Consider the following 13,685-nt stretch of genomic DNA (forward strand, 5'->3'; position numbering starts at 1 on the left):
GGCTGGTAAGGTATTCAGTAAGATCTGCTTCTTACTATTAAGGAACATGCTTTGTTCCTTAAAAGGAAGAAAAAAACTTTTAATTTAAAACTTGAGTGAAATTGTTATCAAAAGTGCTAGCTTTATGCTTTTAATTTGGAAAAAAAACAAAACAAAACAAAAAACAACATAAGGTCTATAGAGTAAGCTAAAACAATTAAGTATTTTAAGGCCTCTGCACTGTAAAATCTTACATAGGATTTAATCAGTGGCTGAATAGTACATTTATCTACCTGACAGTTGGAGTTAATGGTGGGTGACTTTCCAGGGAGTTCAGGTGCTGAGGTAAGCAGGAACAATTCTGATGTTTCTGTTAAGCACTGATGTGCTACACTTTTCACAATTATTTTAAGCAAAAAGACATAATTTTGGTCTTTGAGGTTAATATATTTAAGTCAGTTCCACCATTTTGCTTACTTTATATCGGTTATGAATGTCCTGATGAAAATACAGTATTAAAATACTAAGTTATTTTCTTATGTATGATTTAACATACAAAAAAAAAAAAAAAAAGTATAAGTTTGCTAGAAAAGGGGAACTGGAATACTTAAAAATAAATTTAAAAAGTTATATATTCTCAAGTATATCTGACAACACGATGTCTGTAAAGTGTAATGTCAAAATCTGTTAAATTTTGTATCTGCCATTAGATGTGAGCAATGGCCCATTGGAAATGTTACTAGCATTATGGGAATCTGAGGCTTTCCTTCCTACATATCCCGTATTTGTCTTTCTTTGTTAGCTTCATGCAGAATTTTACAGAAACCTTCTCTTTTTTTCTCTCAGAGGTTTTAATTTCTTTCGAAACTTTGCTTAGGAAACGAACAGCTTTCTGTTGTTACTATTGTTTTTCTTTTTGGTAATTGTTTTCCTTGTGATTTCTAGTGAATATAACATAAGGTTTAAAAAACAAATGGATTCTCCTTGAGTGTTTCTGTCAAGCTCATCTTTTTTCCCTCTTTGCTTCCCATATCTGTAGGTTCACTCCTGAATAGTAGTACCATTTGTGGGTTGCTCCTGGGTCCTCAGTCTGAGCTTCAAGGTAGAATAACGCCACTGTCACTTTAAGCCCACAGTGTTGCTTTATATAGATATGGTCTGGTTTACAAAGTTGCCTTAAATACACAATAAGGGAGTTCATCTCCATTTCAGAAAGTGTTTATGACTGATCTCTGCCTGACTAGGAATGTTTGTATTCTTAAGTTGCTCCACTGCAAAAATGTTTTGAAGTCCCAAGCTGGTATTGGGGCTTCAGTTGTGCTCTCTGAAGGTTGATTTCTGTCAGCACTGGTACACCATGGCTTTGCATTTGTCTGTGAATAGATCAGGCTCAATTCTGGTATTTCTGTGTCTGCTTCCAGTCGCCTTCTTTTTAAGTCTGCATCGCTGAACTGATCTATGAGTGCCCCGTGACTGTCAAAAGCCACAGTAGGATGCAGTTGGGGCCTCAGTCCTTTGCAGTAAAATAGGCAAATTTTCTTCTTTCCATAGGTTGTTTACAAAATAACCTCAGAATAATTGAATTCAGGAAAAAAAACTCCTCCAACAGACATAGTGGCAACAGAATAAAGTGACCCACAAAAGGATTTATTCTAGATGCTCTTAAAATGGCATGTTGATATAGAATGAGATTTTCTCACTTGACTTTTGCTGACGCCACTTATTGATTATGTATTGAGTTGACAAAGGCCAATGGAAAAATCCTTTCTGTGCATGTACCAGAACTTTTGTAGGCCTGCTGTGTGTCCTGCGTGGTGGCTTGGGCTTTGAAAGTAAGTACGAGGGTAAAAAATGCAAAGTATCAGAAGCGTAGGTTATCTGAATCATGCAATTTATGCTGTGGAAGACAAAGCCCTGCCTCTCCCTTTCTGGCCTGCCTGACCTGGCTGTCCAGTCTCCCCCACACCTATCTTCCTAATGTCATCTGGTGACCAAAGAAGGATTGCGCCTGCACACACAGCTGAGTCACCACTTGCAGGAGACCTTCCTGGATGAAAGAAAATGGAATGGGAGAGGTTATTTGGTGGAACTGATCTGGGAATCAGCTTTCTGCTTGCAGGCTTGTGGGAAAGAGATGGCCTCTCCCTGGTTTATGGACAGGACTGTCAGCGGGCAGATCATACCATGGGGTTTTCTGTTAGTGTAGAGGCCAAGAGGGCATTTTCCTGAAAAGAAAAAATTTAGCCAATCTTGCTTGCTTACCAGAACATCAGCAGACAGAATTGTGACCTTAAAGACAGGTGATATGTGAGCTCTACCAAATTAAGGTCACTGTGAGTTGTGGTATACAGATATGGTCAAGGAACTATTACCCACTTTTTAAGGGGTAAAAGACTCAGGATCAAGCTGTAGGCCAACATGCGGCTGGAAGTCTTTTGGTGAGAGCTGAGAGCTTGAGGAAAAATGATGAAAGTTTTAAATGAGGTTTTCTACTTGATTGTTTCCCTAGGTGGGATGCTGAAACTCACTTTCTGGGTGGGAGTATGTCTGGTTTCATTTGTGGTATGACAGCACCGCTGTCATCCTTCATGGCTCGGCCTTTCTGTCTGATTCATGGCTACACGTTTTTGGCAAGGCTTGGCAAATATGTATTGATCTCCTAGCCTACGTTTGATTATTTTGCAGAAATGCAATGAAGTTAAAAAGAAGGCTATGAAATCCAAGGCAAGAAAGCACGAAGTTTCCTAAAGAGGAAAGTAAAATAAAAAATATCTCAGAAGCATAATACTGAAGGGTTTTTCTTGTTGTGGAGCTTTTTGCTCTTCTTTTTTTTTTTTTTTTTTTTTTTTTTCCTTCCCCTTTAAGTTGAATGAGGAGGAAAACAGTTTAATCCAGTAGTAATTAATGCACGTTTCTCTGAGGTGGAATGATCTCTGTTCAGTCACGCCTTCAGAGTGACTCAGGTGGATTAATCAATGATAATCTTTCTAATTAAAACTTCTGCTGAGAGAGTTAGAAGCTTTCAGCAGAGATCAGTGGTTTTTGTGTAACTAGTGAATTAAAGGTAAATAATATTAACGCGGTGTTTTTACTTTTTTTCCAGTTGATCATTCAAAGATTAGGAGTGACTGATTGACTGTTTTGTGTTAAGTACATTTGCACATTTAGAGTGGCTAGATTTTTTCTGCTTTGTTTTTTTCTTCTTCTGTGAGCAGGAGCAGCTTACAGTGTTGTTATAACTGATCTTCACTGTCACACCAGTTAGCCATTTGCTGATATTTATATTTGTTTACTCCTCTTTATACAGCAGAAAGACAGAAGTGTGAATACAAGATTAATGGCATACTCTGGTTCTAAAACCATAGTGCTTACTGTCTTACTGCAGATTATTCTGTTAAAAAAAAATAATTATCCACTGTGCCTACTTGTCTGTCCTTAACTAAATGGCAGATCCTTTTGCATTGTATTTACCATGTTATGGCGTCGCGTTTTGGCATCTTTAGTATACTGAAGGATTGTACTGCTTTCTGAGATGTGTTTGAGGTTTATGTGAGAATTATTTCTGTGTGGCAATTCTATCTTTTAATTGCTTTCTTTTTGTTACCTTTCTTTACCTATTTTTTGATGCATGAAAGATTTTTTCATGTTGATTCCTTTGGAAGTGCTTTATCCTAACTAAAATTTTGGTGAGAATGAGTGGTATTAAGCGGCTTGTTTTATGAAAGAGGTAAGAAGAATGTTGTAAGATCATTGATGTAATGCCTTCTTCCCCCTAGCCTACTATAAAAATATATTTGAATGACTAAAGCTCTGTATGTATGCAGCAACATGCTGCACTTCATTGGGAGCTTCCTCATATTAAGCCTTATTATTAAGGACTCTGCAAATATGGGGAAATGCTATCTACCACAGAGCTGGCAGAGAATTGCTGCAAAGTTTTTGCTGACAGTGGTAAACTTCTTTCAACATTTGGTGGACATTTTGAGGACGGACATTAGGACCTCCCTGACAGTTAACTCACTGGGAGTGTTGGGAACACTTCAGAAAAACCAGCCCTTCCTGGCCAGTAAGTTTTCTTCAAGAAACAGGATGTAGACCTTAACAAGTTTCCGAGTAAAGCTTGACTGGTAGGGAGGTATTGTGTTACTTTCTCATGAGTTCATTCTTTCATTATCTAAAGTATTACACCATCTGCCTGCTATAAACACAGTACTCTCACTTCTTCCAGTTTTTACCCATATTGAAATGTTTTGGCTGTACGTTTACAAACCTTGGATAAACGAGTTTTAGTATCACGAAGTCATCACAGCTGTAATTAGCAAACAGCCAACTATATTTCTCCAATGCTATGGGCCAACAAAAATCCAGGAGAATCAGGTTTACACAAGAGTGCAGAGTTCAGGTCTACATTGCTGAAATTGTGTGTGCACACTGACACAAGTCTTGCATTTAGCTTCTGCTAGCTCTTGCAGTACTCTCTATTCCTGCCAAAGCATTAGTAAAGAAGTTCCATCTGTGAAGAGATGGAAATGGGTTGAGGTAGGAAAGGGAATGTACCCAAGCAGCTCTGCTGTGAGCTGAAACCTGGAAAGAGACAGAGCACTTCTCATTTCAGGAATTTTGGAAAGATAGTAGTAGGTGAAAACAAGCTGCTGTTTACATCTTTTGAGTTTTAATTGCTGGTGGTCAGGGGCTAGGTACCATAGTTAATGAAGAACTGCCTCTTTTGAGAAGCACCTCATGGGGAAGGAAAACAAAGTATGGCAAAAGTACATCAGTCATGTTAGCAACACTATGAGCTTTGCAACAGAAGTCATCCATGCTGCATAGGTCAGCAATGTGTTACCTGAACTCCATTGCCATTTTGGTGTTGTGCGCTCTCAATGTTTGGTGTTGATAGCTATCTACTCCTTCCCACAGCAGAGCAATTCTCTGTTTTGTAGAAGGAAATTTGCAAGTGGATTTTATGATAACAGTGGAGAAGAATATTACTTAAGCCTTGTTACTCATGTTTCCTTTTGGGTGTAACTTACAGCCTGATACTACTCCTTATTTTACTGACCCATTGTTAATTTGTCCTTTTTGTATTGTGGCTTTGCTGCCTGTATTACTTGCTATTTTGTCTGCATTTTATTTTAGTGGTCTTTGTTTTTCAGTGAAGTCATTTTGAGACTATTGCAAAGTAGGAGCATGCTCTAATCCTACTAAATTATCATCTAGTAAAAGAAAACATCTAGTTCTATGTAGCTCTCTTTTTTTCTGCTTGACCATTTAAATGCAAGAGCAACCACTAGTTTCTATTTTACATGTACTGCTTTAATTGAGAGTCTGTTTTGTTATATGCTGATTCTATCACCTGGCTTGTCAGTGAAATCTGCCTTTTGAAGTAGGAAAAAATTCTTGTGTTAGTTTTAATTGTGCTGTAGTTTGTCAGTTTAAATGTTGTAAAAATAAGGATATTTTTTATGACAAGGTGCTGTGTGCCGTGAAGAAGCTCTTGAAAATCAGCCATGCCAATTTAAACATCACAGCAAGTATTGTTATACAGTCTGACAGTTTGCAGTATGAAGACAACAGAATTTGTAGAGCAAGAAGTTTTCCTTGCCAGCTTTGGGGAGCTGAGTTAGACACTATCTCCAGTGTACTCATATGAAACAAGTAGATCAGTGATATCTTCTGCCTTACTGTTTTCAAGTGGTGCAGGTAGAAGAGCAGCAGGCTAGTCTGTGTCTGTCTGCTCAAAAACAGAGTGCTGTTCTCAAGAGCATGGCTGGGCTGCTGCGAGCAACCTTCCATAGATCTTTGTAGCTAAAGCATGGCTATTTTATGAGGTCATGGCTGGGATTTTGTAGGCACTATTCACAGTCAGTGCCTCTGCTGTAGAAGGACACTATGCTGATGTTTCAAGCTCTCTTTCCTGGTCAAGTGGATTGGGTGGGGATAATGGAGTTATTGCAGCACAGATCTCCTCCTTACAACAAATATTCCTCTGAGGCACATGTTGACATTTGTTGCACTGCTGGTTTATAAAGTTTTTTGCTGCTGCTCATGAGTGGTACACATAGAATGCTGAACTGATGTATGAATTCAGTGAAGGTGCTTCTAGTTGCTCTTTCTGAGTGAGTTGTCTGTGTGTGAGAGGTTTATGGTTTAGCTGGCAGTGGTTCAGAACTGAACTTGTTTCTAATGTATCCTGGCATCCACATGTTAACAAAATGTTTTTTGTTTTTCAGATTGCCAACACTGAGAAAACAGAGACTACCAGCAAAAAATTCTTCAGCTCATTGAGCAACAAGGGCAGTGTTTAGGAATACATCCCACCCTTGTGCTTTTGCTCCAGGATGCAGTGAGAAGGAAGGCATGCAGAGAGCAAATAATTATGCAAGGTTGGTTTGTTTATATTTTGTTGGTTTGCTTATTTTTGAATGAATAAACTGGATTATGAGACAGTTATAGGCCAAGGTACAGATACAGCCAGGTTAAATTCTGTATTAGTCCCTGAGACTTAGATTTCATATTGGCTGGGTGCCTTGGAGGGTTTAGAGTCAACGAGTATTGAACACTAGTGCTGAGGAAGGAAAATTGAGGCCATCCGAGCTGTTTCTCTCAAGGCACTGATTCAATTCTTAATGACTTTGACTTTGAAATTGGCAATATTTACAAAACTTCTGTACAGATAATGGTTCAAATCTGTAAATAGCATAGATGCAGCTTTCTAAAGGATGGAAGTGGAGGGGTTCAGGCTTTTTCCTGCCCAGCTATTTAGAGTGTTGTGATGTGGAAAATGCTTGTCTATCAGATGAGATGGAGTGGATGAGCAGTTTCTGGTACAGTCTGTGTTGTTCCAGAATTAGAAAATTGCCATCAAAGAGAGAACCTATTTCTGATCTCTCTCTCCTCAAAGCATAGAGCAGTGTTAAATTTTAGTTCTGCTAATTATCAGATGTCTTTCTGCCCTACTCACGGATCTTATGGTGTGTGAGAGAGACCTGGTGTGGATTTGAAAGACATGGTGCAACTGTGCTTAGGTTTCCTTCACCCCTCTTTGATTTGTCATATGAAGCAAAGGGGTTGTTTTAGATGCTTAATCATAGTGTTTTATGAAATGGTGATGGGAGAACGTTTATTTAACTTTTCTATATTTTGAATTCCTTAGCATTGTTTGCTATTATCACTTGGAAAAAAGTGTTTCCTCAGTATCACACCACTTACAATGCTATGTACACTACTAATTAACACAAAACCTAGGTGTGTTTGAGCTTTGTAGCAATAGCCAACTGAGCAGCCCTAATAAAGTCACACCTTTTGAGAACTTCAGGCCTGTAGGCATTTCTGCACATTACAGAGTCATAGGAAGCAGGGCTGAATATGATGCATCCAGTTCATCTTCATTCCCAAGGAGTTTGTGTAACACCATCTTCAGCACATCCACAAAGGGTGCAGTGTTGGAGGGATTGTGACCCTTCCTGTGCTGCAGCAGGATTGCTTTTCTCTCCTGACAAACTGTTTTAAGAAAAATTGATGCTGAATAAACAAGTGAACTCGAAGTTGCAGGTTTCTCTTCGACTGATGCGCAACAAGCAGGTGACTCTTAGCACTGATTATTATATGATATTCAAACATTTAAAAGAAAATACGTTGTTTATTTTGTAACTCTAATCACTTTTAAAATCAGTTTGTGTTGGAGCTTTGTTACAGTTTTCAATGACTTGAGAGTCCTGCAACTTGAAAGGAACTTAAGGCACCCATGCCACTGAAGAAAATATGCACGAGCTCTACATTTGCTGTTGTTTGATTTATAAAGTATTTCACTTATTTTTAATATTAGCTTAGAGGTTATTTTTAGAGGTTATTTTTAATATTAGCTCATAAATTCAGGAAATATTATAGAATCAGGATGGATTTGCAAGAGCGATGAATATTTTGAACATGACTACAACAGTCTGGAAGCTCTTCTGAATTTTGAAGACTTCCCTCCTCAAAAAAAATAAAACAGTATAAACAACCTCAGAACTGCCAGATTCACGTTGACTTTGAAAAAAGGACAGCTGTGATACCATGCCATTCTGATTAATGTAACCAATGTATTGTTCCAGTGTATTGTGCCATGCTTTGCTGCCTCAGGTTACAAGTGTCACTGAGATTGTACGCTGCAGCATTCATGAAAAGTCATAATTCCCCGTGGAAGTCAATCTGCTGGAGGTTCTTTCTAAAACAAACAAACAACAGCAAAAGAAAAAGATTTTATTTTTTTTTTGATCCTGTACTATGAAAAGGAGAATACTGGTCCTGATTCTAAAATTTATCAGGACTACAGGCTTGCTTGGAGATCGGGTGCCACAACCATGTGATCCTCTTGATTCTTTTTGCCGTGTTTCAGTGCCATGATGTAGATGCACTGTTGGTTGCCTTGCAAATTCTTCAGGTTTGTTAACAGAATTGTTAACTTTGTTTCATTTTGCCTGTGATCATCTGCAGCTTTCCAAATAGCAGAGAAAGCCTAGAGCAAGTTTGTCAGAAGCAGAAGGTGAATTTAAGAACCACGTGAAGACATGGAAGAGAAAATTATGGCATACAGTTTCCTAATGATAAAGATACCAAAAGCATCCTAAAATTACAAAGCAATGTAGTGCATTAAAGCATTAATTTGCATTTTGGTTAAGGCGTAGCTGCGTTTTTGGACTGTCCCTTTAATTCTGCAGTGTTAATTACCTACTGACCAGTTCCTAGGGTAGAGGCAGCGGGAGCAGTGCCTGCAGCAGTTTCCTGACGTAGTGGTTTCTATCAGACAGAACAGTAGGACTCCTAAGGTTGCTTTGTAACGTGGGGTCTACAGCTGTAGGCCAGCAGACTGACTTGCACAGGAATCTAATTAAAAAATCAAAGATATCGAGGAAAGCTCACGAGTGCCATATGTTCTTCTTTACAACCTGAAATGACTCAGTGAATCACAGTAACAAGTTTCATTCTTTTTGTGTTTGTATTGTATCTGAATTTTGCTACAGAAGACAGCCAGTACAAGAGAAGTTATTCAGGATCTTGACAGTATAAATAACCATTTGAACGTTGTCAGTTATTCCATCAAAGTATGTTCTGAAGATAGAAGTGTTCTAAAACCTGGTCTCATGAGGAATGTGTCAGTACTCTGCAGGTGCTGTCTTGACTTAGTTGTGGGCTTGCATGGATCAGCACCCAACCCTAATGAGGTGTCTGGCAAGGTGCATCTCCTAGCATCATCCTGAGCATCCAGAAGGTGGAAAAAAGATCAATTCCTCTGCAGGCTTGTGCTTTGGGGAGCTCTGGTTCCCCAGGCCTGAGGCTGAAGAACCCCTTGCTGTACCTGATATCAGTCTGCCTTTGGGCAGGCACAGGCATGCACACACATAGTATCATAGAATCATTGAATATCCCAGTGTATAAGGATCCATAAGTATCAAGTCCAACCCCCTGGCTCTGCAGAGGAACCCTTAAAATCCAAACCCTGTGTCTTGGAGTGTTGTCCAAATGCTCCTTGAACTCTGGCAGCTTGGGGTTGTGCCCACTGTCCTGGACAACCTATTCCAAGCCCACCAGCCTCTGGTGAAGAACCTTTTCCTAACCTCCAGACCGAGCCTCCCCTGACACAGCTCCATGCTGTTCCCTTGGGCCCTGTCACTGTCACAGAGAGCAGAGTTCAGTGCTGCCTCTCTGCTCCCTGTGAGGAGCTGCAATCACCTTGAGGGTTCCCCTCAGTTCCTCTGCTCTGGTCTGAGCAAACACAGGGACCTCCTCATATGCCTTGCCCTTCAGACCCTTCACCATCTTTGTAGTCCTCCTTTGGATGCTCTCTATATAACTTTGTTCTTATTAGACAGTTGCTTTGGAAAGTGATGTGTTCTGTGGTACAAGGTGCAGGAGACCTGAGTTAGGCTAAGAGATGATTACCGAGAGATACAAGCATGCTAGGGATTCTAGGAGTGAATTAAGTACCTTGTTGTATGTTTGTTTTCACACTGGATCTTCAGTGGTGGTTTAGCCTGAGGAAGATGGACACCTGCTTTTCCAGAGGAGTTTCTTTTGAAGCAAAGCTGATGTCTAATTGAGATAAGTAGATCACTGTGTGCTTACTGTAGAAGCTGTTTAATTATTGCCCAACATTGCTGGCATATGCAGTAAGATCGTGGACTCAGATGTTTGATTAAGATACAATCATAGCTCCATCTGTAGACTCCTGTAACAAATTGTTCATAGGTAAAAGCAATTAAAAGCAAGGCTTGATTCTTTATCTCCTCTCCAAGTGAAAGTCTTATTTGTGTGGTTGATTAGTTGAGGAAATGACAAACAGAAATCTGCAGATCCATGTCCCCATGCCCCGCTCCAAGCACACTGATTTGCAGATTTGTCATGAAATAATCAAGGAAACTAACCAAAGGTGGGGGAAGGATATGCACCAGTGCTTGGTGGAAGCCATGAAACAGAGAGGTCTTAAAAACTCTTTTAACAATGTATAACATCAGTAGCAACAGTGTACTTTCACAGTTAATGTGAAAAAAAGGCATGTATCTAGCAGAAAGAAACTTTGTCACTTTTTTGGGCAAGCCCTTGTGACTAAAGTTGAATTGTAGTTCAGAAGAATCCAGTAAGTTCGAAATAGGCAGGAAGAAGCAGAAGAAAGAGGCAGTCAACTGAGTGAAGTCTTGTGGCCTGCTGGTTAGGTCTGTATTCAGGAGGTAATTTCTGATTTGACAGACAACTGTGAATAAAATCAGAAGTATGTTACTGACTGCCTAAAAAAATAAAAATAAATCAATCTGTGTATTCGTTTTTTTTTTACAGTGTAAACCTGAAAGGAATTCTAAAGGCCCTGAGGACTTTGAAATATTGTTTATATCTCCAAAGTAGGCTGGCTGTGCTTATTACCTATAGTTATTTTCTAGATGTATATGAATTTACCAGTTTCTTCTGTGTTCTCAGCCATGGCTCATTCTTCCACTTCCACACAGCTTGGCTGTGCTGTCAGCAGAGGCCATCAGCATTATGAAAGAGGACACCAAAAAGTTAGGTGTGCCTAACAGTGTTTAATGATGCCACCCTCCAGCAACAGAGCAGTTCTCCCTGCTACATATATTTAGTTTGACACTCATATCCTAGTCTTGCTGGCAAGATGAGATGGAAGGTGCCACTTTGCCCCTGTGGACCTGTTGGGAGCATGCCATGGGGTGCTTGGAGACAATGACCGACAGCTCAGCCTGTGCTTGCTTCTGCTCTGCATTCACTGAAAAGTAGCTTCATTATTAAAGAATCCTCATGCAGAATGGCTCCTTCCTCTTTTGCTGTGATGTGTGGTGGCAGAGAGGTGATGTGGGTAATGTGATTGGTACTCCACAGCAGCTTTTTCTGGTTGATATGACAGGACTTTGAGCACAAGCAATGATGCTGTCTGCCTAAACATAAGAGCAGGAAGAATATTTGACTGTGTTGATATTTCTCTGGGATTTATTCTGACTGAGCTGACAGTCAGTCAGGATAGGTGGTTATTCTCCCACCTGAACCTTAGCACTGTAATCAAGAAGATATGAAAATCCCTGATTGAAATACTGACAGCTGCTTCTGTCAGTCTGCTCCCAGGGAAATGTACTCTCCTTATGAAAATAAGTTCTCACTTCTGCTCCCTTTTTCTGACATCCTGCAAAACCTTACTATGTAATTCCACTGAATCTACACAGATTTATCAGAAGTCATCTTTTTTTTTTTCTTTTCTTCTTAAATTCATCAGAACTTGCCTACATCACTTTCTAAAAACCTGGAGATACTATTTTCCTTATGAGTAGCATAAACTTCCAGCACTACCTTTCTGTTTGCTGAAGGGTTACAGCCTTATGTACATCTTTGTGTTTGTTGCAGAAGAACCACAACAGAGCACAGTCACATCCAAGCCTCTCTCTGTCAATATAGAGGCTCAGATATGGATGTGTGGGAGCTCTGCAGAGCCCACTTCAGGAGAAGAGCACTGGCAGGAGGAGTTTAAAGGAAAGTTTAAAGTTTCTCCATTAAATTTCTGCTCTGTGTTGAAAATAGAAGAAAACCTTTTGAAGGTTTTCTGTATATGGTGCATTAAAATGTATTGAAATATTTGTTTCCAGGTGGCAACATGAGATTTTCAATTTGGAAAGTGTGTGGATCATAGGCATAATGGCTACAGCCCTGGAGTTGTAAGACTTACATTTCCTGTCTGTCCTCTTGAGTGACAGAGCTCGGGGTCTTTTTTATTGTGGATTTATTCAGGACTGGACAAAGCAGGGAACTGGACTCCCTTTCCTATAACCCATAGGTTTTGGAGAATGTGAGAGTTCCTGGAAAATTTTCCTAAAAAAAACATTTCACAAAATGTCTGTGAAATGTTGAGATTTTGACCAACTCCAGATGAAAATACCATGCCATTCCTATTTCAGAAGTTCCACATTTGTCCTAGAGTCCATCCAAAACCTCTCTTTCAGTAGCCTTGAGAGCCTTGGTGTTGACCACATCACCTCTATTACCTGGCAGTGGGAAGATGCTCATGTAAGGTGATGTTACTTGGTCCTGTTTTCTCCCTGCTCAGCAATTATCCAGAACCTACCAGTTCTTGTTCAATTCAGTCACAGAAACATCTAGCTGAGATTCTGTATTATTACTGCATGTAGTCCATGACTAGTCTTGCAAATAAGAATCAGTTCAGAAGATTGGAGTAGATGTGCTTTTGCACATCAAAAACATCTTCATATGAATTTACATGTAGAGCTAGTTTCTTTAAAACTATGTTACACATTCATACTGGAGAATGACAGATTTCAAAATTACTGATTGTATAATACAGGATAATGTTAAGTAGGATAGTAAAATGATTTTGGAATATAAGGCACAGGAAAAAGAAATAAGAAAAGTGGATATTGAGTATCCTCCCTTCAAAACATACTGAATAGTTCTTGTCCACGTTTTCATGTCTTGCACAACATTAAAGGTCTCACAAAAGCATTGTGGGCATTATAAAAGTTAAATTTGGATTTCCTTTTCTTAAATGTTTGGATTTATAAGAAAATATTGCATCTTAGTGTTGACTGTTACAAACTTAGACGTTAGTCCAGTCTTGATGTTGCTTATATTTGCAAAACCTGAATATTTTACTTTCTTGTCCAGCTTTCAACTAGATTATTATTGTTGAGCATTAGCAAGCCAGGTGTATGAAATTGAAGATTTTTATAAACATAACATTTTTACTTTGAGAAAGCAGAAATTATTCAGTAGTTCTGGAGTTCAGTGCCTTTCTTTGTAGCTGCAGTGAGTTGGCACATATTCCTACGGTACTGCCATATTTAGTTTTTACTTGATTGGGCCAGTAAATGTAGCCCCAGCTAATTTATTTAGGTATTGTGTGAAAGTTCTGCTTTACATACACTGATATAGTTGCTGTCTACACATAAGTAGGTAGTTTGTATATGAGTAACAACTGTTGTCAAAATCTATTATCTTATGACAGATATTTGGCCCGTAGGTATATTCCTCCCTTTGGACCTCCCAAGCCATTTGATTTCCAGAAGTGTTCTTTCTTTGAAGTCTCTGAAGTACATCTGAGGAGGTGACAATATAATTGCAAAACACCCTTTCATTTATGACCAGAACAGATTTTGAATGGAAAACAAATGTTGCCACCCATTTTCCTGCATCTCTGATAAGGTATCCTGCACACC

General features: G+C 39.2%; 1 protein-coding gene across 1 annotated transcript in view; it reads left to right on the forward strand.

Annotated features, from left to right (window-relative positions):
- SCAF8 (SR-related CTD associated factor 8) overlaps window positions 1-6,292 on the forward strand; it is a 145,204-nt gene extending 138,912 nt beyond the window's left edge. Inside the window, exon 21 of the mRNA XM_090135633.1 lies at window positions 6,213-6,292. The gene's annotated coding sequence lies outside the window, so the exon portion shown is untranslated. The remainder of the gene's footprint in view (window positions 1-6,212) is intronic.
- The last annotated feature ends 7,393 nt before the right edge of the window (window positions 6,293-13,685 follow it).

Source organism: Phasianus colchicus, chromosome 2 (genome assembly GCF_987193195.1).
Source record: "Phasianus colchicus chromosome 2, bPhaCol1.hap1.1, whole genome shotgun sequence".
Lineage (NCBI taxonomy): Eukaryota > Metazoa > Chordata > Aves > Galliformes > Phasianidae > Phasianus > Phasianus colchicus.